At 39.7% G+C, this 23,431-nt stretch overlaps 1 long non-coding RNA gene across 1 annotated transcript in view; it reads right to left on the reverse strand.

Annotated features, from left to right (window-relative positions):
• LOC145991438 (uncharacterized) overlaps window positions 1-23,431 on the reverse strand; it is a 31,463-nt gene that overhangs the window by 4,673 nt on the left and 3,359 nt on the right. The window contains exons 2-3 of the long non-coding RNA XR_014442059.1: window positions 5,325-5,405; window positions 2,139-2,213 (exon numbers count right to left, since the gene is read on the reverse strand). This is a non-coding gene — a long non-coding RNA (uncharacterized LOC145991438). The remainder of the gene's footprint in view (window positions 1-2,138; window positions 2,214-5,324; window positions 5,406-23,431) is intronic.

Below are 23,431 nucleotides of genomic sequence, written 5' to 3' on the forward strand. Positions count from 1 at the left end.
ACTTTGGGATGCGGGGTCTCATGCCCCGCAGGAACTGAGCGTAGTCGTGGCATTTATATATTTATAACAGAAAGATATTTGGTAGGCAGCGACGCCCGGTCTTTGTCTGTCGAGGGGACCGAGCCGGTGTGTCGTGTGTCTTGGCAAAGGGCTGTCCGCCTACTTGTTGCAATTTTGTAAACACAGAGTGCTTTGCTCCTTGCGCGTTCCGAGGTTTGCTCTTTGTTTACAAAACAAGAGGTGGCGTTGTATTCAAACGGGATGGATACAATCAGTAAACAGTCTAATCGTACTGTGGGAGTCACGTCAGTTGTTCTGTACCGGAACCTTACAGCAACGAAGAATACATTTACCAACTAGGACGACGCTTACAAACAATGTAGTCAATGGCGGCTTTTAACCACACATTCGCAATTACACTGCTGTTTGTGAAAATTTCAACACGTTGAAGGATACATGTGATTGAAATGAAATTTATAAGTACATGCCAATACACAAATGATTAGGATTACAGAACTGTACATGATCCATGACCTTAAGAATTCAGTATGGTGTGAAGCCCCCACATGCTGCACACAGAGCCTCTACAGGTTGTGGCATGGAGTCAAAAAGGGCCTGGATATGTTCCTGGGGAATATCCCTCCTTGTATGCGATTCCACAAAGCATCAACAGTGGTTGCTGGACCTTGACGAACAATTGCCGACCAACCATATCCCAGACATGGTCAATGGGCGACATGTCAGGCGAACGTGCAGGCCAGGGAAGCAGTAGTACTCGTCGTTCTTCGAAGGCAGCTTGCACATTCCTTGCCACATGTGGCCGGGCATTGTCCTGCTGGAATATGGCATGTGGAGTTGCCTGAAGGAGGAGGAGAACCTCGGGCTCTAAGACCTCCCTTATGTAGCGGTTGCTGTTCAGATTGCCTTCAATACGTAGGAGGCGAGATCGCATGTTGTATCCAATGGCGCCCCAAACCATCACACTTGGCGTTTGTCCGCTCTGCAGCTCAACAATGCAGGCTGCCAGATTGCGTTGACCACGGTAGCGTCTAACACGTATGCGGTCATCACTGTAGGACAAGTTGAAGCGGGACTCGTCCGAAAACACTACGTTTTGCAACTCAGCACGCCAGCGACGGCGGTCACGTGCCCATTGCAGTCTGAGGCGTTTGTGGTTTCTGGACAGTGGAAGCCGACGCAACGGCATGCGTGCTACCAGTCCAGCCCGCAGCGTTGAACCGTCGACGCAGACAGGACTACAGCCGTTGCAGTGCTCCAGCATCGAGCCAACACTGTGGACGAAGCTGTATGGTCCGTTACAGCCATGCGGACAAGATGGCGGTCATCCCGTGCTGTGGTCACATCGCGTGTTCCAGTACCTACCTGTCGCTGCGTACGACCATCTTCTATCCACTGGTTCCACACACATCACTGTCGTAGCAGCATGCCCTATACGAACCGAAATGTCACGGTATGACAAACCCGCTTCCCGGAGACAGATCATTTTGCCCCATTCGAATTTACTCACATGCTGATATTGCGCCCTTTGACGTCGTCGAGGCATACCGGCACTTGCTTTCACGTTTCCACTTCGTTTGATGGCTCTTCACTGACTGAGCTTTGCGTAACACTGACCTTTCGTGTCACACAAGAGAGGGCGCTGCTGGGCCTACGTGTACGCCATCTCTCTGCAATCCTAATCACTTATTACTTGTACACTGTTCTACATATCCTACGAGTTTGGATTCATTCGGGTATTCTTTCTGGGTGTTGGAATTTTCACAAACAGCAGTGTATTTCGAAAACGGCTCGTTTGCAGACCCATATTTACTGAGACTTTTTTGCTTCTATTATCGCTATTACTTATGATGCACTCTGTATACTTCTAATATTTTATTTAATTGATTCATTCGGTGTAAGTTAGATGACAATCGCAGTTTGTGCCTTTTTCTGAACATCTTAGCAATTTTGTCTTATATCTCATAAACTTCTCCTTCTGGTCTATGTTGACTTCACAACGTTTTACTGCACAACATTTTTCCCCCGGTTAAAATGCGTTTTCGACCGCAATTGTTATTTTCTATTGTTGTCAGTTTTTTAAGATAACAAAATCTACTGTCGTATGGATAATAATTTACCTGGAATCTTGTGAAAACCCTCCCCACACGTGATAACTGCTGGTTTTCCTTCTGTGCAGATCCTCTTTCCACAGACTGAAAAAAGAAAAAAAACTCTTAGTTATGAAAGAGACACAGATATAAGCATAATGCAGTAAAAGTTATATGAACAGAGCTGGCCATAGGGGGGTAGGGGGTGTCAACTAGGGCGCTCGCCCGAGGCCTCGCGCTTCAGGGGGCTCCGCACTTGATAATAATAATGGTTTGTGTACGATTATTTCACGAGTTCATAACACACTAGTGCTTCCAATTAAGTAACTAATCTAATATAGCCTTCATTCCTGTATTATTTTGACATACTTAAACATATCCAAAATTACTGAAACCATATTCCACACAAAGTAGGCTACTACATGAAAATCGTGTTCAAATATTTACATAGAAATATTTAATATGTTTGTTCATTTTGTTATTGAATGAAATCATGATGTCACAATGTTATCAATCAAGGTAAATTCACTATAGCGTACAAACAATGCAATGAAAAGTGAAAAGAAACAATTATGTTATTGGATATTATTAAATATTGTCACTTTTGTAGTTAAAGTAATAGTCTGATAATATACATACTCAGTTTTATAATTAAATATAATAAAAACACTAAGTTGCTGACCAAGGCAGATTTATTAAGAAATATAAACACTTAACAAATCTTAATAAATCGGCCTTGGTCAGCAACTTAGTGTTTTTAATATGGAAACAAGGCTTAATTATATTACTATTAAATATAATGTACGTCGCACCAGGGGATTTAAATAAAATAATAATTTTGAAACTTTTATTAGTCTCGCATAATTTTCATGTTCTGCTTACTGCTCTTAGATTATAGCTAATACTATATATATATATATATATATGAAGGGTACAGGGAAAAAAAGATGAATGTCACAAAATCACAAAAATTGATATTTTGCCTCCTTGATATTAAAGGCAGTCCACACTAACGGTTAAAATGTCAAAACAGGCTAAAAGTGCTGAGAGACACATATTAAATGAAGGTTTAAAAAAACGTGTGCAGGGGGAAAACGATAGATGTCCTACGCTTACAGGGCAAAAATGATGATTGTCCATCCATTGTGTAGGAATAGATCGTTCCGTACGATACGGACTCATTGCGCAACAGCCTTTACTTCACAGACGCATTGTCGTCTCAGTTCTGACATTGTCAGTTTGAATGCAGGTTTTGTTGGTTTCACAGTGTTCGCCATGACTAACCCAGAAGTGGATGATAACTTTGGGAGAACAAAGAGGCCCCATCTTGGAAGGGTGATTGATGTTAGAAAGAAAATGCTGTGTAGTACTCATGAAACAGGAACAGACTGCAAGTGATCTCGTTTGAAATTCTTTGTGCAATTTAATAGAATGGACAATCATAACGCACAAAACTGTTATCTAGGGGGTTTAATTACTCTTAACGATGTTTCACGAAGGCCAAGACAAAATCAGGATGACGCCAAATTACATACACATTCATACAGTTACGTACAAAGTCCACTTAGAGGTTGTGTAATGGCTGAGTTATCTGTTTGTTACAAGGCATTTTTGGCTTTACATGGTATAAGTGCAAGGCGTGTACAGACAATTCAGTCTAAACTAGCACTGACAGGTTCTGTTGGTAAAGATGAGCGTGGGAAGCATAAAACTAGACCAAACAAATTAAAACGGAAAACTCTGAATGTCATAAACTCTCACATAAAATCCCTTGGAAGCAGGAGATCTCATTATAGCCTTCATGATAGTGAACGTGTTTATCTACCAGAAGAATTAAACATAAAAAGCTCCATGCCAATAAGGAAAAAACCACGAACCCTGTATCATATGAAACGTATCGTCATCTCTTCAAAACAAAATTCAACATCGCTTTTGGTTATCCACGGACAGATACGTGCAGCACATGCGATGAAATCAAAGTCAATAAACAAACTCTTGAGAACAAACTGTCTAACTCGTCAGTTCATGAAGAGAAACTTCAATTACACGCACAGTTGCAAGACCTCAACACTCAACAAGAGCTCCATTTGCGAAGGACAGATTCTTTCTTTACAAGGAAACGCCAAGCACGTCTCTCAAGTCAGAAGATGACTTCACGTGAGGCAGTATGTTTTGATTTTCAAAAGAATTTGAAGTTACTTAATATTAGTACCAATGATGTATATTATAAGAGACAGTTGTCATTTTTTCTATTTAATGTTCATGTTTTTTCCACTAAAAAGCATTTTATTTCATTTGTGTATTTCACAAAGCATTCATATTCTTTACTAAAGTATTTTACAATTCAAATGGACATTCATCTTTCTTTGCTTTTTTTTCTGTGCGAATAATGGACATTCATCATTTTTCACCTGCAAAATGTGCATTAAGAACGAATTTTGTCAACAATGTGTTCTTCGTGTTTACATTATTAGACACACTGTTATATCATTAGTTAAACAATATAATGCTTCAGATTATGTAAAAATTTCATACAGTGCTAAGCCAGATTGTAGATGTAAGAGCGTTTCAAACATTAAAATTCATTTAACTCCATTCCAGTTTCTTGTGACATTCATCTTTTTTCCCCTGTACCCTTCATATATTAAATGTAATAATGTTTGTAATATATATGACTACTTCGGACTAAGGAAGAAAAAATCTGATAAATTTTGATTATAAATTTAACACTGACTGCACTAACTAGAAATGTAACTTTACATTGATTTCATAATAAGAATTGACTTTAAATAATCTAATATAGATGAAATTGTTTCTTAGGACATTTCCCCTCACGATTTACAAGAAAATTGGAGAGAGTAGATTTCTTCATGAAGATAGTTATTGTATGTCCGAAAATAAGTCGTTCAGATGACAGTAAAAATTTCCCAGGTCATAAAGTCACGTGAGTGATTCACATTGGTGATATCATGCGATATCTTGCTCTCCGATTGGCTTTTTCTGCTTTGTTTGTTTGTTTGTCTAATTGCGGAAATAATATCTAGAAGCGAATCAGCTACTAGGGTTTCTCCCACTGCTCGCTCACTAGCAAGTCGAAACGAACAGGGAACTTTCTTGAGCTTATCGAGGTATATTAACAACAGTTAAGTGTGATAAGATCACTAGTCACTACACTCTCTAGTATTGCTTTACTACTGTAATCATTGTTCTTCTTACCTCCACATTCCCCGTTCTCGTGGGTGCCGTGTCTCGTAATTCTTCTTCCTCAGGGTCATCGCCATTTTGGAAAGGACACACCTGTAAGAAATAGGAGCGTGTTTATACAGGGTGTCCAGTTCTCTAGAATAATTCCGTAATTAGTGCACATACGAGAAACGGAAAGAGAGGGAAGTTGTTCGAAATATGTGAGTTTCAATCTAAAATGCTTCAATTTTCAACGTCAATGCACACTGGTAAGAGCCTCAGTGCTAATCGAAAACGTCATGTTACACATGATTCGTCTGGAATGAAATACGTCATCGCAATACCGTACTGTACTGGTTAAATTAAGAACTGATGACGATAATTACAGGTAAGGTACAAGAGTCAAAAATGAAAACCTTAAAAGTCCAATGAAATTGTAGCGCATACTGTATACAGCTCAAATTTAAGGTTGCAATACTAATCAAGTGAGCTTCTAAATGCCAATTTTTTGTTATTTTAAAGATGGCGCCTCCTATACACACTTACGTCAGTGAAGAGGAGTGGTTTCTTGCCCTGTGTCAGCCTAAAACGTACAGAACTTTCTTGGCCAATGAAAATTATACCTCTGTGCATGCTTATCACACCAGCAAGTTGGAGGAGAAAGTTTGACAATGGCCTCAGTTTGGAGGCAGATGGGTGGAAAAGGGCTTGGCAGTGGCTCACAATGACTGCACGTGGACAGATCAGCAATTCGCGATTAAAATTACCACCTGAGCGCTAGTGTCGCTTCCAATATGGCCGCTCTACGTAGGATAGATCTTTGTTTACATTCAGTGGTAGTACGTAATAGCAGCGTGTTGTCATTGCTGGTATGGAAGAAACGTTTAAATTACGCGTTATATTTAAATATTGCGAATGTGATGTGAATTCCAGGAAGTATAACGAAGGTGAAGCTGTGCTGAGAGCGAAGCATTTAATTATGATAATAAAAATAACACGGAAAACGCACACGAAACTAATGTATACGCACTGGTTTTTCAAAGCGGTGCTGTTTCATCTGCACCGCACCTCGGTTGTAACTGCCTAACTGGGGCTCTCAGAAATGATTTGAAAATAAAGCAATTCATCTGTATTGCAAAGCTTGGGAGGAAATAAATAAAAACATGCTGTTGCAGTTTTTCCCCAAAGAGGCAGGCTGGTTTAATAACAACACCGGATAATGATAATAATAATAACAATAACAACAATTTAATTGAGGCTATTTTCAGTCCACTGAAAATTGACATACTGAATGAAACAGCAACATTAGCATGCCAATTATGTTTTCCTGACTTACCTTTATGATTACGGACATTAATTAATTCTCAAACTATTTTCATCTTTGCACTTAATCGACTTGCACCTGTTCCAAATTACATATATAATACATTGTTTTCGAAAAAAATGTTATATTCATAAAGAACAATTTAAAACTTACTTTCATGGCAATAAAATCATCTTTCCGAAAGATTATTTCGGAAAATAGAGTAAACAGACTCGTACATTCTTTGTAATTTCCTTGCCGCATTTCAGTTATGCCAATCTTGTCAATCAGTTGTTTTCTCTGATTTATTTAAACATTTCATTTTGTTGATTCCACGGGGTGGAAAACACATGTAAGCTTTTTCACTTGTCCTGAACCACGAAACGATTTAGAGCAAAAAACTGAACAGTATACGCTACTTTTTAGCATGTTCCCCATGCTTTGAATGGCTTCAACACGGCGAAGCGCAGCGAGATGTCCTACGTGGACTGGTTCCTGAAAATCTCACCAGATGGCATATCGGATAATTTTAATCGCGAATAGGTCCGTGCTAAAATGCAGCGAACGTGTGCAACCCTGCATACAGAAATCTACTAGATAAGAAAAAGCAAATTCATTTAACACTCCCTTGTAAAAAACGTAGACTTGTGATAGCCCCTCTACCTGACAACTAGAGAAGGCTAGACATGCACAAATGACCACCTTCTTGGTTTTCCTGTAATTATTGACATCATTCTTAATTTACCATGTACAGTATGGTATTGCGATGACCACAGCCTGCTGGATCCCGTTCGCTCGTCGCTCTCTTTCATGCCTCGTCAATCAGGCGGAAATCGCGTATACGGCGTTACAAGGTTTGGCCGCTAGATGGCAGGCCTTACCTTTAAACAGCCAATGGGTTATATATGACCCACAGAAAGTATAGGCGAAAACAGCCAATGGGTTATACAGGGAGGTTATTGCAGCATGCCACCGCTTCAGCGTCGGCCGCTTGCCGGCCCAGTCATGCAACAGGTGCCGGCAAATTGCGTAACAGATAGCCCGTTACACAAACCGCTTGTTTTGTAATGTTTCCACTTTTCACAATTATAGTTACAATTACAACTTAAATAAGCACGTACCTTGCCGCAAGGATGCTGGAAAAGGTGTCCTCTAAAATACAAATATTTCTGGCACTTTATTTCTGCCCATATCGCTTCTGACAGCAATGACTCATCCAACATAAAGGATTCAATTTTTCATTCTTGTCTTGCCTTCGAATAAACAAAACCGTGACTCTTATTTTGCAGATAACACAAGATTAATCCTTTTGAACACTAGAGTCAGTGGCGTGCCCAAGATTTTCGAGGGAGGAGGTTACGTAAACATTATTATGCAAAACGAAAGCGCAGATAAACGAATTATTTAACAGTGTCACTTAATTTTAACGTGTGAATATTTTTGAAGTAAAGTAGCGATCATACACTGTGTGCGTTTTTCTTTCTGAGAGCGCCATTTGAAATAAGCACTTTTCCCCTTTTGCTACTATGGGATAAACTGAATATAAAAGGCTATAACTGCTCAACAACTGCATCTTTTTAAGAAATTTAAATTCTAAATGTAAAAATGAACAAAAAGCAACATTTTATGTAAATTCCGACAATTGTGAGTCCAGGGGGAAACGGGGGCCAAATCCCAAAGTTCTATTTTCCCCGTAATTACGCAAAATTTCTGAACGTCGTAATTTCCATATTTTTTTTTTTTCAAAGTTGCGGCAGGAGCATTACATATCCTCATAGAGTAGTCTTTTGTTGTGCTTCCCTCAAAATTTGGTCCATCCAGTGTCTATAGAGCCGACGCTAGAAGCGAAATTCCTCAGATGTCGCAAGAGCGTCAGCGGCTTATCGGAGTAGTGGTAAGCCGCGAGAAGCCTCTCGATACTACGCGAATGCGACAGCTGTCGGCTACCAGTTGTTTAGACGTGTTCACTTCGGTTTGCGTTTATCAGTACTCGTGTTGTTCAGTGCTAGTGCTTTATCGTGTGTTAATTGTTATTCATTCATTAGTTATGCCGCCAAACAAATATAGTCTTGAACAAAGAGTTTTTATGTACGATACTTACGTGAAAACGAACTCTTGCAGAAAAATAGTCAGGCGATTCGCAAGAAAATTTCCTGGCAATCCTGTTCCGGACAGACATACTGTTTACAACCTCGTTAAAAGATTACGAGAGACAGGATCTCTTGAACCTAAGAAACGTGTTTCCAGACGACGTGTTCTTACGGAAGAAAAGCTAGACGAAATTGGTGAACGACTTGAACATACTCCAAAAAAATCCCTCCGTCGGCTTGCTCAGGAAACAGGCATTTCAAAATCCTCAGCACGAAATGCCACTAAATTACTTAGATTAAAACCCTACAAAATTACAGTGGTTCATGAATTGCAACCGCGCGATCACGCGACTAGAGTTCGATTCTGTAACTGGATGCTGGATAATATTGTTGCTGGCAGAGTAAATCCAGAATTAATCATATTTTCAGACGAAGCTTGGTTCGAATTGAATGGCCGAGTTATTTCACAAAACAATCGCTATTGGAGCGCAGAAAAACCTGACCTTGTGCATGAAGTTCCGCTCCATCCTGCAAAAATTGGTGTGTGGTGTGGTTTGAATGCGCACAGAATAATAGGGCCTATTTTTTATGAAGGTACTATCAATGGTGAAAGGTATCGAAGAGACATACTACAACCATTTTTTGAACAATTAACGGACATTGAATGCCAGCAGTCATTTTTTCAGCAGGACTCTGCTACTGCTCACACTGCTTATGAATCACTTAATTTTATTGCCGAGATTTTTGAGGACAGAATTATCAGTACTGAGTTGTGGCCCTCTCGTAGCCCCGATCTTACTCCTTGTGATTATTATTTATGGGGAACATTAAAAAACAAAGTGTATCAGAATAACCCGCGTACAATAGAGGATTTAAAAGAAAATATAAGAAGAGAAATTGCCAGAATCACACCTGAGGAGCTTATGGATGTTCAGAGGAATTTCATACGCAGATGCCGGAAATGTATTGGTGTTGAAGGAGGTCATTTTCAACATCATTTATAACACAGAAGGTTAGTGATCATCATTATTATTAGTTTTAAATATAATTTTACACTTTCGGTTTGCTTTATGCGCCGCGATGCTGTTTCTGTTACGGACTATCTGTTACGCAATTTGGCGGCACCTGATGCATGACAAGGCCGGTAAGCGGCCGACGCTGAAGCGGTGTCTAAGAAAGATTACATGTCAAAAATAAAGTGCCAGAAATATTTGTATTTTAGAGGACACCTTTTCCAGCATCCTTGCGGCAAGGTACGTGCTTATTTAAGTTGTAATTGTAACTATAATTGTGAAAAGTGGAAACATTACAAAACAAGCGGTTTGTGTAACGGGCTATCTGTTACGCAATTTGCCGGCACCTGTTGCATGACTGGGCCGGCAAGCGGCCGACGCTGAAGCGGTGGCATGCTGCAATAACCTCCCTGTATATGACTCATGGTGCCGATTACAACATTCACTTGCTTTTAGGACTTTCATATATTTGTATGTGAGGTTGTAAACGCTGATGTTGAGATAAGACTTTGAAATGTCATGTGGCAGAAACCCCCCTCCACGCTTTCTCTAATATGCAAATTAGCTATTTTTAGGCAAAATGCCGGATTGTACATATTGCGTCATATTTCAGCCTGTATAAAAACTAGGGACTTGAATCAAGTTTCACTTTGTTGAAAAAGGTCTATTCTTTGAAAACAATGCAAACGTTTGCGACCTTTTTTCCAAAATAACAGCAGGAGAACAGGGGGCGAACGCCAGATTTCTTTTTCATTGAGATTTGGGGACTTGGACCCTCCAAACCCCGTTTTTCTCACTTAGGCTTTCTGAATGGTACACGGTCGCGTGCTCCGATGTTTTTGCTTGTGTGTGTGTGTGTGTGTGTGTGTGTGTGTGTGTGTGTGTGTGTGTGTGTGCGCGTACATGAATGCAGGATCATTTTTGAACATGTGATGCACACAATAACAAATCAACAGAATAATAACAATTAGCCAACTTTGAAGAACATCAGAATCTTTCTTTCCAGAAAAACACAGTTAGCAATAATAACAATAATAATTAATGACATACTTAATGGTAACAATAATATAATAGAATATTAATCTTCTTAATAATAAACTTTATTATTATTATATGTGTGACACTTGGTTCGAATTGGCGAGTTCATTTGTGCACGTAATCATGTAGTTATGATTGTAATGAGAGCTTTAGATGTGCTGTATCGAGGTTTCTTTCCTCATCAGTTTCTGAGCTCGTTGAATGTCCCTTTATCAATTTCATGTGATCATCATTCACTTCATCGTCGTTGTTTGTCAAAATGGCAGGAGAGCGACGTGAAATAAGGGAACAGAAAACACCAAAATTTGTTTATTTCCCGTGGGCTTTTAATTTAATCTTGTGGATTGCAATAAATGGTGAGCTACTCTTATGGATGTAACAACCACAAGGTAACATGCGTGTGTGCTGCGTGAAATGAATAGTGATCGCCTTTGTGAATTCCGACGATTATGATGAAATTACCTGGCCTTCGTGTCGAAGTGGGAATCATAACATTCTACAACACCAGAGGACCTAAGTTCGAATCCTGGTAAATGAACGGATTTCTGTTCGTTCTTTCACCTACTTCATCGCTCCATCAGCCATCCCCGTCGTCGCGATTAGCCCGAAAGCAACGTAAAATAACCAAAATAGAAATAGAAGCCATGAACGTATTAGTTAGATGAAAGAACAATGTAAGACAGTAACGGAATATTTATATAAGTGAGGAATTCCATCCTCACTCCAACGTTGTTTAGGAACGAGTTGTAAGCTAGCAACTAGTTCATGATGAAAGTGAATTATATCGTATATTAATTTAATTTAATTTACACTAGAATTGTATAAAATTAATTATAAATGTATGTATTTACCAATTTCTGCATTGAAATTGGGAAATGATTTGCCGTCAATGGAGGGCGATTTCAATGTTCTTCTGGCTTTCTTGTTCGGAGGTTGCTTGTGTGATGGATATTGAGGAGAAACTCTTGGCATAGAACCAGCCTTTGAGTTTATTTATTTTACAATCTTCCCTAAAGTATCCACTGGTGAAATGAAAGCTGCTAAGGACAGAGTGGTCAGGAGGAATCCATTCTGATCCTCTCTTGCCCCTTCTCCGGCTATGACTTTCGACCATTTTTACGCACTTCAATATCCGATGGTATTTCGTGAAACGATACAACCCTACAGTCTTGTTTTCCATGCTGTGTCCTGCACAAAGGCACACAACAATATACCATTTTCAGCACTATACATTAAGAAAACAAAACTTCTTGCGCCTCGCTTCCCATTGCTTACAATGCTATCCACTGGCTAACGAATGTGGATCTTGTGCTGCCCCTAGCGGCGAAATTTGGCCCTACCCATATACGCTCTGGACAATGGATTTCGGCGAGAACGACCAGGCATGTTAGAGGGAGCGAGCGACGGGAATCCAGCAGGCGATGGCGATGACGAACGGCATTTCGTACGAAGTACATGGCAACATGGCGTTTTCGGCTATCATTAGTGTACAGCCTTCATGGTGCATGCTACGTTGAAAATTCAAGCACATTAGTTTAAACTCTTCCCATTTTTCGCACGTGCACTAATAACGGAGAGCTCCTATGGGACCAGACTTTCGAATTACCCTGTATAATAAATCATAATATGTTTCTTAACAAACAATGAAAAAATTTGAATCGCTTGCGACATCAGGTAGTATAGGATCACAAAATCTCAATTTTTGGAAACACCAATTCAGACATTTTAAAGAAGTGAGAGGAAAAAAATGTAATTCAATTTTTATGCCTATTTTGAAAATTTTAGTGCCCTATTGTCTACTTATCTGAGCTGTTGTTAGTGCCTATAAATCCGAGCTATAGCTTTATAAGCCGGCCTCGTGACGAAGTGGTTACCGCTACGCAGCCAAGGGTCCCGGGTTCGAATGCCGGCCTGGGCATGGATGTTCTTTGTGAGTGTTCCTTCACCAAATTTCATCATATCATCACTTATCATCTTCGCGATTAGCCCAAAGTGACAGAAAAGCGAAGTAAAATAAACCCAATCAATCAACCAATCTAGTTTCATAACTTTAAGCAATCAAAGTTAGAGTTGTGCAGATTTTGGAACACCCTGTAGTAGTAGCCGTAGCAGATGTATTTGTAAGTAAAGCTCTCTCGTACGAGAACGCCTTTGCTGGTACCCTGACAGTCTTCGGTGAAAGATCTCATCAATTAAATGAATGAATGACGTGAGCAGAATTGAGGTAGGTGATAAATCAATGACAGTTTGATGGGACGGCGCATCATCACTTTTGCAGTGGCCTTTGTCCTCCTTTACTCTTCGTCACCCGCTAACCTTTGGCCCCTCCGCGCTTAATTGTCCATTCCCGGAATAGTGACGAACCTGGCAAAACAAGCAGTACAGGGAGAATTGCACAGCGCACCGTTGTCATAGCAACTGCTTCGACATCCTCCTCTCCAGGTTCATTCATGCATACAGCACAGCTCTGTCATTATGCAAATAACCTCTTCTTCTCCTTTTTGTCGTTTTTTCCGCATTTCAATTTTTCTCCCAGTGCCGAGACGTTAACTTCAAAAGTAAGGGGGCTCAGGAGCTAAAAGGGTATTTCGCTTGACTCCTAATGCACGTGACAATGCATTTGAATACAGAGGATTTACTAATCTGTATCGAACGTCACAGGAAATGGAAGTGTGTTACCAAGACTATATTCTTCAGGCTGACCCAGAAACAGTTGACAGGGCCTCACCGATGGCGCAGTGGTAGCGTCGCCGCCTTGTAATCAAGAGGTCTCGGGTTCGATACCAGGTGGAGGCACATAATGGTTCGGATCCCACTTTAAACTGTAGGTCCAGTCCCGATTAGCCTTACTGTGCATAAAGTGGACTTTAAACAGCAACTCAAACAAACAAACAAAACAAACAGTTGACACTTTCAAAATTCGAATACCTTTGTTATTAACGCTAGAGAGTTTCCTGGCAACCACAGATTCTCTGTCATCAATAAGAAAATACGGGATTTAGATTAAGAGCGTGTTTTGTAATAATACTAAAATACATTTTAGAAGTAGAAAATAACATAGGTTTGGAAGTTAACACAGATACAACTAAATAGGGTGTCCCAAAAGTATCGCGGGATTTTAATTGGGCGCCATTTTTCCCCCGCAGGGTTGGCAGCGTTTTGAGAGGTCACATGTTGTAGGGAAAACATTGCGGTTAGTCAATATGGAGCGCTACATGACGAAGGAGCGAGTGACGATCGTTAAAATTCGTTACAAGTACGGAAACTGTGAGCAAATTACCTGACAAGGAGAAGCTTCCCAAATGAAACAACTGTGCGACCTCACACCGTGCGATCTTTCTCTTCTGGGGATTCATTAAGTCCAAAGTTTATGCTGCGAAGGTAACAACCATTCCTGAATTGAAAGCAGAAATTCAATGAGCTATCGACGGCATTGAGACACAGTTATGCGAAAAGATGATTCAGAATATTGTAAAAAGAATTCGTGTGTCAAATGCGTCGTGGAGGACATTTTGTCAGATATTCTCTTCCACATTTAATGGGAATGTTCACTGTTTCATATAATGTATTAACTTTGCCAACTAATAAATATATGATTTTTTTTCTTAAATTAAATCCTGCGTTACTTTTGGGACACCCTTGATGCTTACGGGCCGAAACCAAGTGCTAGGTAATAATCAATAAAGAATTATAGATATAACAGTCTATTTGAGACAGTTTCTGAAATCGAATATTTAGGAGTATTATTAACAAACGAAAGCAACACTACATATGAAAGGGCTTTCCCGATGGCCTTGCAGTCAAGGAATCCTGAGTTCGATACCCGGTGGAGGCACATAGTGGTTCGAATACCGCTTTAAATTGTAGGTCCAGTCCCGATTAGCCTATCCGTGCATTAAAACACAAACTCAAGTAAAGAGAAAATTTAAAGCAGGCTTAATTCAGGTAATTTACGTTACTTGTCTTATCCTCACGCCTACAATATACAAGACATTAATTATACCCAGTACTCAATGTGGGAATTCCTAACTGGGGGGGTTTGGGTAATACTTGTATGGATCAACGTAGATACAAACCAGCAGTGTTGGGGGGATGGCAAATGTAAATTATCCTAGCTGGACCTGATTTTTTTTCACTGGGGTTAACATCCCCCCTTCCCCCGTCTCTTCCCCGATTTGTATGAATGTGAAACGTGGTCCGTACACAAAAATTGGAGCAAAAAAGTGAAGAATTTTTTAAAATTAAATTCTTAAGTAAGGTACATTCTATGAGAAAATGCCTGAACCTCAATTTTTAAAATTAAATGCATTGCTGTAACTTTGTTTTATCTTGTGAGTGAATAATCTAAAATCTAAAATTGTCATTTGCATGAAAATTCAAGTATTATACACAATTAAGGTAGAAGGTATTTTACAAATTGTTTGTTTATTTTAAATTTTTGATTTACTTGTGTTTTGTATTGCGTCCCAACCGTGACACCAAAAAACAATTCATTTCTCCTCTAACTGTTAGATTTCCCCCTCAACTCTACTAGAATATTAAAAGGTCAATTACATTCTCTGTTTGTCTTAAATAATTTATTTTTTATCTCTTGACAATTCACAGATATTAAAATAAATTTCTTCTTAAGTGAAGAGGCGATGTTTTGTCTGTTCCACCCGTGACACAAAATTGTTCACTTATAGCAACAAATCTGGGAAAGCATTTCAAGGGTAGTTATGTTTAAGCAACGGTGTTACGTTTCATACAGAAACTGTAAGAAAAATGTTGCTTAACTACCAGTAGAATAGTTACTTTAATATCAAAAATGTAGTCCGCTTGTCCCACCCGTGATAATGGAATGCTTCATCTAAAAGAGATGAAGTAGCAGGTGAATGGAGAAGATTACATAATATTGCTCTGTGTAATCTACATTCGTGTTCTCATATTATTAGGATAGCTGCATCGCTAGGCAGACCATACAACACTATAGGAAGGATAGACTGGTTTCCATGTTCTTGTTGGGAACTTGATGGTAAGGAAGACCAAGATAAAGATGGATTGACAGTATGTGCCTGAAGGAAATGGATAAGGATGGTCGAGAATGGATTCATCTTGAGTAAGATCGGAAGAGATAGAAATACTATGAACCTTTGGGTTTAGAAATGGCAGAGTGCTAGTGTGTTCTAAAATGTTCCCGTTTTCTAATGCGTTGTGGACGAAGTGAAAAGTCCAGCGGAACCTGATCTTTTTTTTACTGCTTACATAGATTTAAGCGAAAAATATATTATTGATTGATTGAATTAGGCTATTTTACATCGCTTTTCTGTTGCTTTTGGCCAATCGCGACGTTAAGGATGAGTGATAATTAGAGGCATGAATATTTCGTTTTTGACGAAAACGCGAAATGTAAAATAATACATTTTAATGTTAATTTGTAATGTTTCTGAAAGGTGTGAGGTGCATTTCCCTACCCTGTTTTGTTACGAAATGATGCGAAATGAACTGGAAAATGCGAAATAGACTCTTAAACACGAAATGTAGAGTTCATTTACCGCTGCGACACTTTCTGAAGATGAATTATCCTGCGAGTTATGCAATTCACGGAAGATTGATTAATTCTGAGAAGCAAAAACACAGGAATAAACTTAATACTCTGGTAACTACATAAATGTGCTATTAGAAGGGATATGTTTATGTAATAAGTGCAGTTTTTAAATCAAATTTAGGGCCTCCCCGATGGCCTAGTGGTAACGTCGTCACCTTGTAATCAAGGGGTCCCGAGTTCGATACCCGGTGGAGGCACAAGCTGTTCGGATCCCACTTTAAACTGTAGGTCCAGTCCCGATTAGCCTTTCTGTGCATAAAGTGGACTTAAAACATTAAATCAAATTTAGGAGTATAGTCACAATTTTAAAACCAAAATGTCATTTTTATATATCGCTTCTGATTCGATTTTTCACCGCTATAACATTATTTTATTATAACGGATATTTTATCAGACACGTCTCACTTAACCCCAGCTCAGGATACCATTTGACGTACACCGAGTTTCCTCCAGGTATTCCACAAATTCTGGTAATTCCTGTCGTTGTTTCTGAAACAGTTTTCCTCGCGAGCGTTGTCTAAACTCCTTGGCGTCCGCAACCACATCCTCCAAATCACTCCCCCGAGGGCAGGCGATGTCGCTCTCACCAGCCCGCACCGGTTGGTTCTTGACGTTGCCATAGCTACTCATACACACCCGAGAATCCGGCGTAAACCAGAGCGATCCGCGGATATCGTCTTCTCTTTTCCATCCTCTTCGGAGTGCGTAGGGGGAGGGGGAGGAGGAAGTGGGATAAAGACAAATTCTGCGATTTCATCTCTCTTGCTGCTGTTGTTTCCTCCTCAACTGAATTAATCTTTCCAAGTTATATCAAATTACAGTACATACATAGCTTTTCCGTGACTTTATGCACTTCTAACATCACTTACATTCAAAATGTTGCCGACGTGCTGCAGCAGCAAATTACATTTATTTCCCAACTAAGCTCACAGCTAGTAACCTCACAGCCCCTCATAACACCAAAACGGTTAGGAAAAACAAGGCAATTACATGAACAAAAAATCTTCGTTTCATCACGTAGAACATGTTTTATTTGAAAAGTTTTCCCGTATCTACAACACTTCATATGTGTGAGAACGAAAACCCATAAATTTGGCCGTTATTTTCCAATATGGCCGCCGTAGAGTAGTTTCGATTTATGTGGACTTTTAGGGTGTTCATTGGAAGCCTATATTTCTGGTAATTCCTTCTTTGTTCTAATCTTTGCGTTATTACAAAGTTCAGTTTTGCTACGGTGTTAGCCGAGGTATAGATTATTCTACCTGTCAGCTTCCACTGGTGAAGGATTTTCAGCAAATTGCAAGTACAAAGTTTGCAACACTTAACACAATGATGCAATTTAAAAAAAAAATAGCATTTTTTATTTAAAATTATAATATGTATTTCCATGCATCCCCCAAAGCAAAAATATTAAATCACACAATATTTCGCAACATGTAAAAACTACGGAAAAATTCCATCCCTGTAACGCAACACAATTTCGTAGAAAGCTGGACATATCTGATCGAGAAACTGGGAAACGAAACCATCTGCAGTTTCTGATATTTTCTGAAGATAGATCGAGATTTTCAACGTTCCGAAAAGAAGGACAGAGAATACACAGGGTAAACTTTCCCATCAGAATGTTACCCCTCGTCATCAATCAATGTCACGTGCTCGAGTTGTTATGTGTCAAAATAGCAGATTCCCTGTTCCTTTTGTGTATAGGCGATGGAGAAGGAGAGAAAGCACAAACTTTCTCACTTTTCTTTCGCTTTCGCCCAAAAAGAAAGTTCTCAGAAGGCGTGGTATTTCACAGCTGGCACCGTATCTGGAATGTGAATCCATATCTCCAGATAGTCTTCAATAATTTTGTCATTGTTTAATATTTTCTCTGATTTTCTTGAAATTCTTTCACTGTTTTCGTGATAATTTTGTGACCTAGGTTTCTGATGCAAAATTACTCCTAATCCTCTTCAAATTATCCTTGAATTTCTCTTAATGCCAGCAATTCGTTGAGTAAATTGTCTTGAAGTCCTCCGAATCGTCCCACCGTTACATTCATGATCGATTTGAAATTTACATTGTTTGGAAAGGCAGGTGTAGGTAAATGAAGAAATGTGGCGATTCTTTCATTCTTGATTCTGTGCCCCTTGATTTCTTGAATACTGATTTTACTGAAACTGTAGTGTGAGGTCTGGCGTTGTCATGTACACTTAACAATTGAAGTGCAACGTTGTGAATTCTTCATGGAACTATCAGTGAAAGTAATGGACGGTGTTGGTTTTGTGTACATCATTACACGAACTCAGATTTTGTATTATCATATATATATATACTACATATATTCTCCGAAGTGTGATTCTAGTGCGAATTTTAATGTTCATATACATGAAGATTGCGTGTGATGCAGTGCCTTACTTCCAGTATGACGTAAATACATGTCATTCATTACTAAGTTCGCTTATCTTCGAACAAATAACCCTTCTGTAGTTCCGAAGTGCATCTCGTGGCGTTGCTTTGACATCCCACACAGTGCCATGCTAAGTATGCTGATCCTACGTCACACCTTGTGGGCGTACCCACCGGAGACGTGCGTGTGTAAATATTAAATAAACCCACGTGCGCGTGGAATGTATCATCGTAAAGTGATTTTCAGAGAGCTGTGTTTTGTTTACTTTGCAATTGCGTAAGCATTGGTTCACGTCTGTCATGAGCAATAGTGTTGCGACGTTGGACATATGATATTTTACATCTAATAATTTTTAACTTCTACTCGTTTGGTGATGGCATTTTTTTTGTTTTATTGTTGTGTGCTTTATCAAGTTGTAATAAAGAAAATCTCTCTGGCACAAAGTCGGCATGTGACATAATAGTTCAAAATTCAAAGGGGGAAAACATAAATTAACTCAAAATCTCGAGTAGATCCGACGTTAGGTTGTACAAAGGAAATGCAAGGAATGTGTAAATCAAGGCATTCCTCAAGCCACCAGAGTCGAGTTACCAGATTATGAGGGGAGAATGACTGAGGGGAGGTAACAGGGTTGAATGACTGGAGGTAATGGAGTGGTCGGTGGTCAAGGAGATGAAGGCAGTCCAGTTCCGGGGGTAGTAAGTGGAAGTGGAGAGTCAAGTCTGGGAGTAGCAATTAGGAGACAAGATAGTGTGGAGTTCCTGAGCTTTTCTCATCTCATCTGCAACGAGACAGGAAATCCCTTTATCTAATCATGCACCTGCCGATTCAGTCTTGAAGAGTCTAAAACCCAAGTGTAGTGTTGCCATTCTTGTTAATGTACCTCTCCTACTGGACCAGTGGTGCCCTCAACAGCTAAGCGAGTTAGTTTTGAGCTACGCCTACGAGGATTCGATCCCCATACCATAGGTATGATACGTAATATATAGCCGTTTCATCTTATTCTAAAGAGAGGTAGTTTCTAGCATTAAAACTTTACATTTTGTTTTTCTTCTAAACTGAATACAGGGTGGCTCAATAAATCACTTAACACCCCCAGTACAAGGTCACTGCGGCATGGAACGTGAAAATGGCGATGACCAATCGTTGCCTGGCCAAGGGGGAACTACATTGACGTCACCCGCATGGTCGGCAGCCATCTTGATGTCCGACATCTTGAAATCAACTTCAGAAATTTAAATGGGAAGGGGGTCGTGCGACATATCAAAATGGGCTAGAATTTCACCAGAAGAACAACTGTGACATTTGTTTACACCTAACTTTAATTGTTGCAGAGTTAACAATAGCATAAATTTATGGCTCAATAAGTCACTTAACACCCCCAGTACAAGGCCACTGCGGCATGGAACGTGAAAATGGCGATGACCAATCGTTGCCTGGCCAAGGGGGAACCACATTGACGTCAACCGCATGGTTGGCAGCCATCTTGATGTCCGCCATCTTGAAATCAACTTCAGAAATTTATATGGGAAGGGGGTGGTGCGACATATCAAAATTGTCTGGAATTTCACCAGAAAAACAACTGTGACATTTGTTTTCATTTTCACCTAACTTTAATTGTCACCATGCGGGTGACGTCAATGTGGTTCCCCCTTGGCCAGGCAACGATTGGTCATCGCCATTTTCACGTTCCATGCCGCAGTGGCCTTGTACTGGGGGTGTTAAGTGACTTATTGAGCCACCCTGTAGTTGTTCTTTTGTCATCAGAACATGAACATCTTCCATCGTGTTCCTGCATGTTCTTAGCCAACTTTCGTGCCGGAGGGATTAGTGCAGTATATTACAATGCCCCACGTTGGACAAGAACAATTCCTACGCAAAATTTCCAAACACTGAAAAAAACTGAAATTTTACTCCTCTAGCGTGTTTACGTTACTTCATATATTTGGTCAATTCTCCACCCACCCTGTCGTCTCGGTGGCCGTGCGCGTTGAATGGTCGAATCAGAATCTCGCTACCAAACGATATGGGTTTTCTAGCCATGGGTGTTCCTTTGTAAGTCTTCCTTCATCAATTTGGTAAAGTTTAAACTTTACCTATGTCCTTACACAGATGACCGTATAACTAATATTAGAGAATCCCTTCCAAACTTTAACACATATCAATTAATCCGTTCCGCTCATTTTGACAAACTGAACATCCTCGCACCTTGCTATCTAATCCCGAACTTCCTGCATCCAAATCAAATCTCCATCAACTTCGTCACTATCAACCCCCTATAAACGTAAAGATTGGAGCCGTGTAGACTAAATGAATATCAGAGTTCATTGCGGGACCACACTGTTTTCCATGTCGAAGAGTGGGTTCGTTGATAAATCGTACGCCTGGCTTCCTGGGAAAGAAAGGCGACTGTGTCATTTTTCAGAGAAAATCTTGGGGAAGTTTGTAGCAAGACCGAAATGGCAATGGTAGATCGGTCATACCCCGCAACGAGTGGAACAGCTGATCCCAGTAAGAAGAAGCACGAGACTCAGACATCTTCAACCGCCATCCCAGTCGAGGTCACATGAACAAGCACAGGAGGGAACTTCGTCCCCAGGAAATGCTACCCAAGAATAACACCACTTCACATCAACCGACAAGAAGGAGGCAACTGAAAGATGAAGAACTACATGTGTCGCAAATATCTTCTGTACCACCTTTCTTCCTTACTACTTCTATAGCCTCCATCTCACTCTTTATACCCCTTATTCCTGGCGTATACCTGGATTTCATCCTGGCATCCAGCATCCTTCTCCAACCTACCCCCGTTTTTTTACTACATTAACCACTGACTTGCTCTTCTCCTTGTCCTCATTAATATCCTGCATTTATGTTCATATAGCTTGCTCTTTCTTTTTCATTTTGTATTTAATCCTCTTCTTTTTCTTCCTTTTTCTTAATTCTTCTTTTACTTTTCGACTTATTACCTAACCACTGATCAATGTAGTGATTTTCTTTTATATTTGCAGCTTCTAACATCTACGGTGTCTCTACATCTTCATGTATTCTTAACTTTTCATTTCTATATTTCATTATTTTCTTTTATTACTCTCATTATTATTATTAATATACATTTTGCTAACCAAATCTGTTCTGGGGTCCATTCTACTTTGTGTAACTAAAATATAAGTTATACAACAACGGAAAAAAGAAAAACCGCGGAATCCGTAAATATTCGCGGAAAAGATGCCAAGGGTTTATTTTAAAGTACCTAAGCAAAAGCGCACACCTCCGAATGTACGCGGGTGGAGATTGGGCATCTTCGGGGGGTTCCCCCCTTTTTTTCATCAATTTTTATTACATCACCATTTATACTCATGATTGGTTATAAGTGTTAGAAAAGTATAAATACAGAATTCATTACTTGAACCTCCCGATGGCGTAGTGATAACGTCGTCGCTTGCTAATCAAGAGGTTCAGGGTTCGATACCCGGTGGAGATACATTGATTTGTATCCAACTTTAAAACACAGGTCCAGTTCCGAGTAGTCTCACAAAAATTTTAAAAAAAATCTTATTTATTTTCATCATTGAAATTATCCTAGAGAGGTAGGAAAGTGACGCAATACAATAACACAAATTCAAATTACAAATACTTTATGTTTTAAACACTCAATCTTAGAATTTGTCAATCTTCTACTCCTGTAGATTTTACTCGTGGACAACTTTCATTCATATCGTATTAGAATTTTTCAAATGGATTCTGTAGATGTTTGTGCAGAGCGAAAACATAAAAAAGAAGCACTTGGTGCATTCTATACTGTGACAGATAGTAATTTCAACTAAAAAATCTTTGCTTCTTTTTCTGAGTTCGAGATCTCTCACAGTACCCGTGTGCATCACTCATGTTAGAAACATGGCATCGTTACAAAACTTCCAGGATATATGGTCGAAGTTTCAGATCGTTACACCTCCTGCAGGTAAGAAATCTTTCGGTAGCCCTATAACTTCCGGGCAAGGTTCCAGACCGTTACCTTTTCTGCAAGTTCCAAGCCTTTCGTCAACCTTCTCTTTGGACATCATCCAGGGCAACTCCATCGAAAGCCGTTCCCAAAGACTGTGCGCTCGTCTTTCTTTATCTACTGACATCAGCTCACTAATCAACTGAAAGAATTAGGCTTATGTAATGGTCCTCTCGTTCATTTTCCAGATAACTGAGCACGGTATGGATGAGGACAGATTGGTATCTTCACTAATTTTCTCAGAAATCAGAGTTTAAACCGTAGTGCTCGAGAAGCCGTCTATTTTGTTATATTTCGCTTCCGTGTGTGCCATTTTGATGGAATAATGTTTATTATCGCCACCAGAGGTCAATAAAATTGGTTACGTAATGACGTAAGAACGAAGCCTCTGTGGGACCTCGCAGCCCATCGGGCAGCGCATTATGGATTCTGACACAGGGAGAGAAAGTGGTTGTCCTCAATGTAGACACTTTGTGAAGGTGTCAGCGCAACCACGATATAGAGGAGAAGGCTAAGTACATTCTAAACTGTTTTAAGTTCCGAACTTGCACTCGCTCACATAATTATATTTAGTTTCTGAACGTTCCCTTCCATACAACGTTGAGAAGTGATTTACTACTGAATCAGTGTTCTTTTGGCTATCTAAAGGCGAGACGTCCGTTTAGTTTACTACGTATTAGTTCGGCAAGCGAAAAGAAACTATATTTATATGTC

This window comes from Lepisma saccharinum, chromosome 8 (genome assembly GCF_977018435.1).
Source record: "Lepisma saccharinum chromosome 8, izLepSacc3.1, whole genome shotgun sequence".
NCBI classification, from domain to species: Eukaryota; Metazoa; Arthropoda; class Insecta; order Zygentoma; family Lepismatidae; genus Lepisma; species Lepisma saccharinum.